This window comes from Lipotes vexillifer, unplaced genomic scaffold (genome assembly GCF_000442215.2).
Source record: "Lipotes vexillifer unplaced genomic scaffold, Lipotes_vexillifer_v1.1 scaffold534, whole genome shotgun sequence".
NCBI lineage: Eukaryota > Metazoa > Chordata > Mammalia > Artiodactyla > Lipotidae > Lipotes > Lipotes vexillifer.
Genome location: NW_006787833.1, coordinates 1,929,326 through 1,940,357, shown reverse-complemented (window position 1 = coordinate 1,940,357; position 11,032 = coordinate 1,929,326). Strand labels below are relative to the sequence as shown.

Here is an 11,032-nt window from a genome sequence, read left to right as displayed (position 1 = left end):
CCCGCGTCTCCTGCATCGGCAGGCGGACTCTCAAGCACTGCGCCACCAGGGAAGCCCGGGGGGTTCTTTTTGACTAAGTCTAAGCTAGACTTTTCACTTAGAAAAATACCAATCAAATGAAAATACATACTTGAACATGACATTTCACAACTTAACTTTAAAAAAGCATTTTTTTTTTAATGACTTGCATTTTCAGGGATAGCTACTGTAAACTTGATGTAGACTCTGACAGTCTTTAATCTACACTTTTGTCATTGATTTGCCAGATGGAAGACCAAACATTTATAACTGCTCTAAGGAATTCCAAATCTTTTCTGATAGTGAAACTACTTGGAACCTCCATGCTCCAGGAAGCACAGCTTTCTCAGCGTGGTTTAGCAGGAGTCTGCTTGAAGGACTCCAAGTTCCTGGTTTTTAACTGGGTAACATGTGTCCACGCAGTCACAGAAAATAACACCTCAACACAGTTTTATCCACACTTTGCAGATGTCAGCATGAGGGGGACCATCTGGGTAGAAATTCAACCCAATTACGACACACTTCAGGTCTTAATAAAAAGCAGATATCTTTTCTTTCACTCCTGATTCCCAATCGACATATTTCCCATGTGGTTCTAACCGCATGGTTCTAACTAAACTTCATCAGTAACACCTAATGAATTTCAAAAGACATTTGTACCAGGGCATCTTATTTCTATGTGTTCTCTTTGGTATGCATTTTGTTTTTCCTCCTCGACTCTATAATAAATGCATTACAAATGAACTTTTAACTGCTATTAAGGGAGGCCAAAATATACATGCAATTAATATTCACTTGAGTTTACATATGATTACAGACTTTTCAAGAAAGAATAAATTATATATACTTAGGTCTTAACCTAAAATTTACGCTTTGATATGTTAGTAGAAAATTACAAATTTCCTTCTTTAAAATCTTATGCTTTTGACGTTTCTGGACTTTTAAAAAAGAAAAAACAAGTTCTGGAAATCCTCACCCAAAATGCACACAACTAGCAAAGAACTGGAGCATCTTACAGATTAGAGCATAAAAATGCAAATATAAACATTTCTGTTTGCATCTAGGCAAGAAGATGGTCGACCTCAGAGAGAAAGGATCTTGTCACCATGCACTGGGTGATCTTGGGCAATTCATTTAATCTTCTGCAGTTTTAATTTCTTCTCTAAAATTAGGCTGAAAATACCTCCCCCTTTCCTCTTTCACAGGTGATCAAAGTCATAAAGATCACATAGGTAATGTGGAAGTGCTTTATAAGCTGAGAATATACTACAGAATCTCACAGCAATACAACCCTTTAAAAATATCTCTTAATTAGAAACCTGGAAACTCAACCTAAGTTCAAGAATTGGAAGGGACCTCACAGACGCACAAGTCAATGTTCCAAACTGGCCTTCTGCTAGAGAAAATGATGTGACTCTACCTTTGTGGTGCCTAAGGCATCTTTTCTGCTATTATAAGGTTGACCTGTGTAATAACTTGATTAAAAGTGTAAATCGTGGGTTATTTTCCAGCAACAAATTTCTTCGAGACCAAGAATACAAATGAACGGACGTCACTAATTCCATCCCTGATCCAAGGATTACAATAGAGAATAATCCCAGTGTCCCAGGTCTTTCTTTACTGAAATGAGTTGTGATCTAGGTGTATCCTCCTTACCTTGACCTTTGAGGTGGACAAGTCATCTTTTTTTTTTTTTTTGGACACACCATGTGGCTTGCGGGGTTTTCGTTCCCCAATCAGGGACTGAACCCATGACCCTGCAGTGGAAGCACAGCATCCTAACCACTGGACCACCAAGGAATTCCCAAGTCACCTTTTAAAAATTCTGTTTTATTATTTTTATAAATTCACTGATGTAAATCTAATATTACAATGTCATAAAATTCAAATGAGCAACATATATTTGGGTTGATTGTGAAAGTGACCTTTCCCTAATTTCTCACCTTCCTTTTCTGAACGAAAGATTCTTTCATGCCAAACAACCCAACACAGGACTTAGTACTATGCACACTGGTGCTCGACGAACCTTTGATGCACAGGGGATGTTTTTGATTTGATTTGATCTGATCTTTCCTGAAAACAGCCTCCTGTAAAAACTCAGCACAATTTCTGTCCTTCTGAGCTCTCCTTGGTATGGCAAAGGGCTGAGAAGCTGGAACCTGCATTTTCCAGACCCTCTTACAAGTAGGATTCTGGTTGAATGAGAGGCTCCTGGAGAGATCTGGAAAGAGGAGAAGACGGAGAAGCCTTTATTTCCTGGCAGCCACTATAAGCATATGCATGGGGGCATCAGTAGCTGTAGGTTGATGTTCTTCCTGCAGCTCTCAAGTATCCTTTGACGGTCAGGCCTTTTTGCTGCTTCGGGCCGCTGAGATCAAGTCCTGAACTTCCAGATTTCTTGATCTGCAGGCAGAGACCTTCCTAACTTTCACATACCCAGTCTTTCCAATAATCATATAAACCTCTCAGTCCTAATTATAATACTCAAAGTTGGTTTCTATTTCCTGACCAAACTCCCGTGATATGGAGCAATGCATTTAGGATAGGACCACATGTCTTCTGGAACAGAAGGAAGGCACTGTGCGTTGTCAACCCCAGAGAATTCTTGGAAGGGCCAGTGGTTCTGCGAGATGGTGGAGACCATTAGTTACTAAAGCAATACTGTCCTTGGCATATCCCAAACTATGCCAAGAGCTAGGAAGGAGTTTTATAGTGACTGCATGTGACGTAAAGCTTCCCAAGCGCCAGAAGACTATTAACAAAGTTAATAAATATAATCCGGGTGAATTTTTTTCAAGGGAAGAATCAGTATATTTAATATGTAAAAGAGTTCCCAAATCAATAAGAGAAAAAGACTAAACTTCAATAGAAAAAGTTCTAAGGACCTAAACAGGCATTGCAGGGAAGACGAAATCAAATATCTCATAAATTCATGCAGAGATCCTGAACCTCAAATTAAATGCATAATGACTTAATACTTGTCACCTAGCAGTTTGGCAAAAAATATTAATAATCTCTGTTTTCAAGATAATAGCTCAATGCAGCATTTTGGAAGGGCGATTTACAACATATATCAAAGTTTTAAATGTACATTTTTTTGAACAAGGAATTCAACTTCTAGGATTTTGTTCAATAGAAATAATTACACAAATGCTTTAAGATGCAGTGTGAAGATATTTGCTGTCCTGGTTGTGATAGCAAAAAGGAAACATCTTAAATGTTCATAAATAAGGGATTCGAGAAGAAATTCCCGTTATCTATAAAATAGAGTACTATTCAACTATTAAAACATGTATTGGGAGTTTGGGGTTGACATGTATACACTGCTGTCTTTGAAAGAAATAATCAACAGGGACCTACTGTATAGCACAGGGAACTCTGCTCAATATTCTGTAATAACCTAAATGGGGAAAGAATTTGAAAAAGAATAGATACGTGAATATGTATAACTGAATCACTGTGCTACACACCTGAAACTAACACAACATTGTAAATCAACTACACTCCAATATAAAATAAAAGTTAAAATACATATGACAGATTTAGATGCATTGATATAGAATATTGTCTACAAAATATATTTTTCTGCTGTACCGTTTCTGAGGCTTTAAAAAAAAGTATAGAAAGGTATGAGGACTTCATATAACAAACACTTGTATTCCCACCAGGCAGAACTGACAATTGTTAAGTTTTTTCACATTTGCAAACATCACAGTACCCTTCGACATCTATCTCTCCAGTTCCGTCCCCTCCTCATCCAGAGGTGGTCACCATCATGAATGTGATGTGTATACTCCCGGCCATTTAAAAAATAATGTCCATGAATAATATAGAACAGAGGTCTGCAGATATTTTCTATAAAGGACTGATAATAAATATTTCAGGCTTTGCATTCTCTATGGTCTGTCGAAACTATTCATCTCTGCCCTTGTAGCAAGAGCAGCCATAGACAATATGTTTTTTAAAATGGGCTTGGCTGTGTTCCAATAAAACTTTACTTATGGACAGTGAAATTTGAATTTCGTATAAATTTCATGCATCATTTAAATATTATTCTTTAAAACAAATTTCCAATCATTGCAAGGTATAAAAACTACTCTCAGCTTATAGGCATACACAAACAGGTGGTGGGGTCAGATTTTGCTGTAGTTTTGCCAACGATTTACTATTGCGTATTCTTTGTGTGTTCTTTGTTTTAAAAAATTTTTTATAATTAATTTATTTTTTATTTATTTTATTTTTGGCTGCATTGCGTCTTCGTTGCTGTGCGCGGGCTTATTCTAGTTGCAGCGAGCGGGGGCTACTCTCGGTTGCGGTGTGCGGGCTTCTCATTGCGGTGACTTCTCTTGTTGAGGAGCACGGGCTCTAGGTGCGCGGGCTCAGTAGTTGTGGCTCGTGGGCTCTAGAGCGCAGGCTCGATAGTTGTGGCACGTGGCCTTAGTTGCTCCGCAGCATGTGGGATCTTCGCACCAGGGCGCTCGTACCCGTGTCCCCGGCATTGGCTGGCGGATTCTTAACCACTGTGCCACCAGGGAAGTCCCTGTGTGCTCTTTTTAACTCTAGGTGCGCGGGCTCAGTAGTTGTGGCTCGTGGGCTCTAGAGCGCAGGCTCGATAGTTGTGGCACGTGGCCTTAGTTGCTCCGCAGCATGTGGGATCTTCCTGCACCAGGGCTCGTACCCGTGTCCCCGGCATTGGCTGGCGGATTCTTAACCACTGTGCCACCAGGGAAGTCCCTGTGTGCTCTTTTTAACTGAATAAAAGTGGTATTATACTATCCGTAACTGTGTTTAACATTCAATTTTATGTTTTGGGGGAATAACCTATGTTTTGATAATTAGATAGATAGATAGATAATAGATCCAACTCATTCTTTTAAACTCCTGTAAGTATTGTATCTCATTAGATAGCCATCTGCATTTTCTTTATCCATTCCATTTACACATGAACATTTAGGCTTCTCAGTTTTTCTACTACAACAAACATGTGCCCTGAGTACCCTTATACTCATCTTCATCTGCAGATGGAGAAGTGTTTCTCTCTGGCACCAGACTAGAAATGACATTTCTGGGTCATAGAGAATTATCACAACTGTTTTATCAGCTATGCCAATCCACCTCCAAAGTAGCCCCAATCTCCACGCACACTCGCAGGGCATGAGAGAGACACCATCAGCTCTTGTCATTGTAGAGCTGTTAAATTTCTGCGAACCTGGACGACTATGAAATGGTTCTTCATTTTGTTCCGTTTTCGTGTGCATTTCCCTGATAATTAGTAGAGTTAATCATCTTTTTATGCTTATGGACCATACACTTTTTTCTTCTGTGAATTGCTAGCTCATCTCCTTTGTTCATTTCCTTGTTTGGTTATTAGTCTTATTGATTAGAAGAATTCAGCATATGTTCTGAGTACTGATTCTTTTTTATTTTGCGCGGTACGCGGACCTCTCACTGCTGTGGCCTCTCGCGTTGCGGAGCACAGGCTCCGGACGCGCAGGCTCAGCGGCCATGGCTCATGGGCCCAGCCGCTCCGCGGCATGTGGGATCCTCCCAGACCGGGGCACGAACCCGTGTCCCTTGCATCGGCAGGCGGACTCTCAACCACTGCGCCACCAGGGAAGCCCCTGAGTACTGATTCTTTTTCCCACATATATGTTGTCAATATCACCTTTCAATTTTTGCTAGTCTTTTAACTTTGCGAGTATTGTCGTCCATCTGGAATGTTTTTATATTGGACGTGGCATGGGCATCTTACTTATTTTCAATATGAAAGGCCAGTCGTCTCAACACCACTTACTGAACAATCCATCTTTTTCTTTGTTCCTTGGAGAGTTGTCATTCTACCTCTGCACTGGTACCTCGTGATGCGACTGGAAGGGCCCCCAGCGTGATCTGGCCCCTACCATCTCCTCCTGCTTTCCCAGCTCATTAAGCTTCAGACAACCACCTTTCTTTTTTTTTTTTTTTTTTTTAAGTCTTTATTGAATTTGTTACAATATTGCTTCTGTTTTATGTTTTGCTTTTTCGGCCCTGAGGCATGTGGGATCTTCACTCCCCAACCAGGGATTGAACCCACACCCCATGCATTGGAAGGCGAAGCCTTAACCGCTGGACGGCCAGGAAAGTCCCTACACCGCCCTTCTTGAACACGCCCAGCCTTTTCTGTCTCCTCATTGAATATACTCTTCCCACGGTTTTCTGCTTGGCTCCCTCCTTCCTGTCACTCAGGGTTTAGCTCAAATGCCACTTCCTCCGAGACCCCTTCCCTGAGCAGCTAGTTCACCCTTCCCTAAGTCATTCTCTCCCGTTACCCTTTAGACTTTTCTTCATAGCACTTACCATTAATTGAGATGGTCTTATTTCTTAGTTTGCCTGTTTACTGACCATCCATTCCCTTCCAAATATACATGAATCCCAAGAACAGAGACGTTCTCTCTTTCACTGCTGTGTTCCCCACTTCTAGAACAATGCCTGACACATAGTGAGTTCTCTGTAAGAGTTTGTTGAATGAATGACCAAACTCCCATCTGTTCATTCAGAAGCTTGTCTAGGATATTGTTCAGTACGATCCTTTAAATTCAAAATGTTCTGTGTATGGGTGTGTGAACGTACAGACACTGAACTGTTTGTGACGGTTCTCTCAAAGGCGGGGAGTGTACATGCTGTAGTGGCTTTTTATACTTTAATTGTATATATTTCTGTGTTTGAGTTTTTACAGTGAACGTTATTACGTCTATGATCTGAAAAAAGAAAACCTAGAGATAAAATCAAGACATCTGTAGGTCAACCTGAGAAATTCAGATGGGTGGTAGCAACAAAATTGATTAGGCTTGTCCAACATTTCTGGGCTTTGAGGCCATCTCTCTTAATTGGTAGCTTTGGTCTCTGGGCAATCAGTGGGTGGCAGACCTATTAACATTCTGCTCCTTTTTCATGGGAATATTCATTTCTGAGCAGGAGTGAGTGAGGGAATGTAGAATATGGTGCACATATGGGCTACAAGCAGATTTTTCTAATCTTTTCACTGAGTAGAATGGGAGGAATTACAAGAAGTGAGGGTAGATCACCGTGGGTGAGAGAGAAGAGCTGAGATTGACACAGGTGCAGCAGACATTTTGGCAGATGGGGTGGTTTCTGAAAAACTATAAAGTCCTCAGCCTTGTCCTGGAAAACAGTAAGTTTCCCTGTAATTTTCAGTCATTACTTCAAGTGCTTCACCCTAGGGATTTTTTTAAAGCTGGCGCAGGAGCTGTCCAGACATTTTTGATCAGGAAAAGGGGAAAGGAAATCTTTAAATGTTTATTTATAATCTTTTCCTTCATCAGTGTATATTGTAAATGTTTCATTCAAATTGAAACTATGTATCTGAGAACAAGGAATACTCCTATGTAAAATTTAAAATAAAATATCGGTAGCCAGAGAACTCCTTGTCTAAAAGAAACAAATCCAAGAAAAGAATCTGGGTCAGTTTTTACGTCCTGGAAAATTAAACTTCTAAATGTATGCCTCCCAATATTCCAAAACCACAATTAAAAACCATGAAAGAATACCTCTGTAGCCTTCACACTCTTGATCATCTTACTGGGAATTTTCAAGTGTTTAAGGAAATATCACACTAATTCATTTTTTCATATAACGTTCAAAAAACGTGTTACTCGGCTTCCCTGGTTAAAATAAAATATCGGTAGCCAGAGAACTCCTTGTCTAAAAGAAACAAATCCAAGAAAAGAATCTGGGTCAGTTTTTACGTCCTGGAAAATTAAACTTCTAAATGTATGCCTCCCAATATTCCAAAACCACAATTAAAAACCATGAAAGAATACCTCTGTAGCCTTCACACTCTTGATCATCTTACTGGGAATTTTCAAGTGTTTAAGGAAATATCACACTAATTCATTTTTTCATATAACGTTCAAAAAACGTGTTACTCGGGCTTCCCTGGTGGCGCAGTGGTTGGGAGTCCGCCTGCCGATGCGGGGAACGCGGGTTCGTGCCCCGGTCTGGGAGGATCCCACATGCCGCGGAGCGGCTGGGCGCGTGAGCCATGGCCGCTGAGCCTGCGCGTCCGGAGCCTGTGCTCCGTAACGGGAGAGGCCAAGGCAGGGAGAGGCCCGCGTACCGCAAAAAAAACCAAACAAACAAACAAAAAAAACGTGTTACTCTTTTTTCCCCCAGTTATACTGAGATATAATTGCCATACAGCACAGTGTAAGTTTAAAGTGCACAGCATAATGATTTGACTTACATATATTGTGAAATGGTCACCAGAGTAAGTTAATACCTATCATCTCACATAGACACACACAGACAAAAAGAAAAAATGTGTTCCTGATGATGAGAACTCTTAGGATTGAGTCTCTTAACAACTTTCATATATACTATACATATATATGTGTGTGTGTGTTTATGTGTATACATGCATTATTTTATATACATTAACTATAGTCATCATGGTGTATATTACATCCCTAGTACTTATTTATCTAATAGCTGGAAGTTTTTACCTTTTGACTCCCTTCTCCCCATCCCCCAGCTCTGGTATAACCACAAGTCTGATCTCTTTTTCTATGAGCTGTTTTTTTTTTTCTTTAGATTCCATACATGAGTGAGATCATACAGTATTTATCTTCCTCTGTCTGACTTATTTCACTTAGCATAATACCCTCAAGTTCCATTCATGCCAATGGCGGGGGTTCCTCCTTTTTAATGGCTGAGTAATAGTCCATTGTGTGCGCATGTAATGTATATATATACACATGTATGTAAGATATCTATATCTTCTTTATTCATTCATCCATTGTGGACAGAAATATGTTATTCTGATTAAATAAACATTCTATTATAACTGAGATGTATTATTTATATCATATATGTATACTGTATACAAATGTGTGCATGTACACAAACACACACACAAACACACACGGGCATACTTGTTTTCTTGCCATTACCTAATAGATCAGATCTAACTATTGTGCCCTCCACCATGTAGGTCCCAGACCTCACACCTGATCTCCAGATATGGCGTTTCCTTCCATTCAGGCAGCTTCCTCTCTGTTCCCTATTGAGTCTTACTCCCAGACTTTGTACATGAAGCTTCTCTTGCAAAATTCCACTCCTCCTTGTTTGGCAACTAATCCAAATCACTTTCTTAAAAACTGCTTTAAAATGTAGGGCCATGCTTGACAAATAGCCATTCACACATGGTTAAGAATCATGGAGGGACTTCCCCGGTGGTGGCACAGTGGTAAGGAATCCACCAGCCAGTGCGGGGGACACGGGTTCAAGCCCTGGTCCGGGAAGATCCCACATGCCACGGAGCAAGTAAGCTCATGTGCCACAACTACTGAGCCCACATACCACAACTACTGAAGCCCACGCGCCTAGAGCCCGTGCTCCTCAACAAGAGAAGTCACCGCAATGAGAAGCCCGTGCACCGCAACAAAGAGTAGCCCCTGCTCGCCACAGCTGGAGAAAGCCCACCTGCAGCAATGAAGACCCAATGCAGGCAAAAAAAGTAATTAATTATTTTTTAAAAGTTAAAAAAAAAAAAAGAATCATGGAGAATATATGGGAGAAAATGTAGTAAAGAAATGCAGGTGATATAAAAAATGAAATGAAGTGAAATAAAATAAAATAAAATGTAAGGCCCCAAACTCTTTCTTTTCAAATTGAAATTCTTTCAGATTATTGTTTTTAAAAATTCAAACAATATAAAGTGAGAAAACGTGTATAAAAAATTGTATAAAGTAGTAAGTGAAAGGCCATTGGAATCCCCCCTCCCTGGACACACTCACTGTTGTTTTATAAACCCATCCAGCCATTCAGAGTTTGAGGCTTCTAGCTCATTCCTCTAGTTTAAGACATTTCTTTTCTGGAAATCATGAAGCTTTTATTTTAAATTGTATTTTTCATATCACTATTTAAATGTTTGGTTCCACACATAACTAAATAACTAATAAAGTTAAATGAGCTGAAAGTATGCTTTTAGAGTTCTACTAACAATGTTCATAAATATGGGTTTCGGATAGCACTAGTTAATATTGTATTACAATCTTCCTATTATATAGTTTTCCTGATCTAGATGAGAATATCAGTTTTCTGCTACAATTATTTCCACATCTATATCATCTTCTGGAGAATAAAGACCACGTTTCCAACTTCCTGTTTTTAATAACCAATAGGGCCTAGCTAGTGTTCCTCAGACATTTGTTTCTACATCATATAAAATCATTTAAATGTTTTTCATATGTAATTTGACGGAGGCCATATGTAAGGTTTGTTCTAGAAATACATATGGACTTTTGTTGGTATGATGCAAGTAATTTCTTGGGTGAGTGTTCTCATTTACGTGATGCACCTAGAGGAGCAAATATCAAGAAATGAAAGAATCACCTCTCCAAAGGGAAATGAGAAGCCAGCTGGGGCAGATCAGACACAACACTCTGTGGCTCCTCGTAGGAAACACGCAAATCTGCAGGGCAGAGCTGGTTACAGGTGGGTGGTAGAGACTGAGATCTCAACTTTGACCTCACCTGCTACAACCCACTCCACCTCACATACACTGGCTGGAATGGTTTTCCTTCCCATCTCACCCACCTCGAGACAGACATGTGTGTGCGTGTGTGTGTACACACACGCACACACACACACACACACACACACACACACATTCACCCTTCACCTCTGACCTTTAGTGATGCCCCCTCCGAGACGCTTTCCCAGCCACACAAAAAGTTCTCCCTTCAGTCAAGAACAAGAGCCCTCTTTTGCACACCTAAGCCCTTTTTCACTTTCTCCTGTTACAGCGCTTATCCCCCCGTTAGGGCTGCCAGGCACTAGTCTTGTCTTCCACTGGACTTGAACATTTCAAGCCCAGTGAGTATGTCTGTCTTGCTTGCTATTTATACCTAGTAGAATGGCAGCCCCGTGAACCAAGCCAGAAGCTTGGAATGCATCCTTGACAATCACCAACCCTGCCTCGCACCTCCTATTGCCACTCAGTTACCAATTCCTG

General features: G+C 40.4%; 1 protein-coding gene across 1 annotated transcript in view; it reads right to left on the bottom strand.

Annotated features, from left to right (window-relative positions):
- Positions 1-11,032, bottom strand: part of ITGA8 (integrin subunit alpha 8) — a 179,593-nt gene that overhangs the window by 152,888 nt on the left and 15,673 nt on the right. The window lies entirely within an intron of this gene.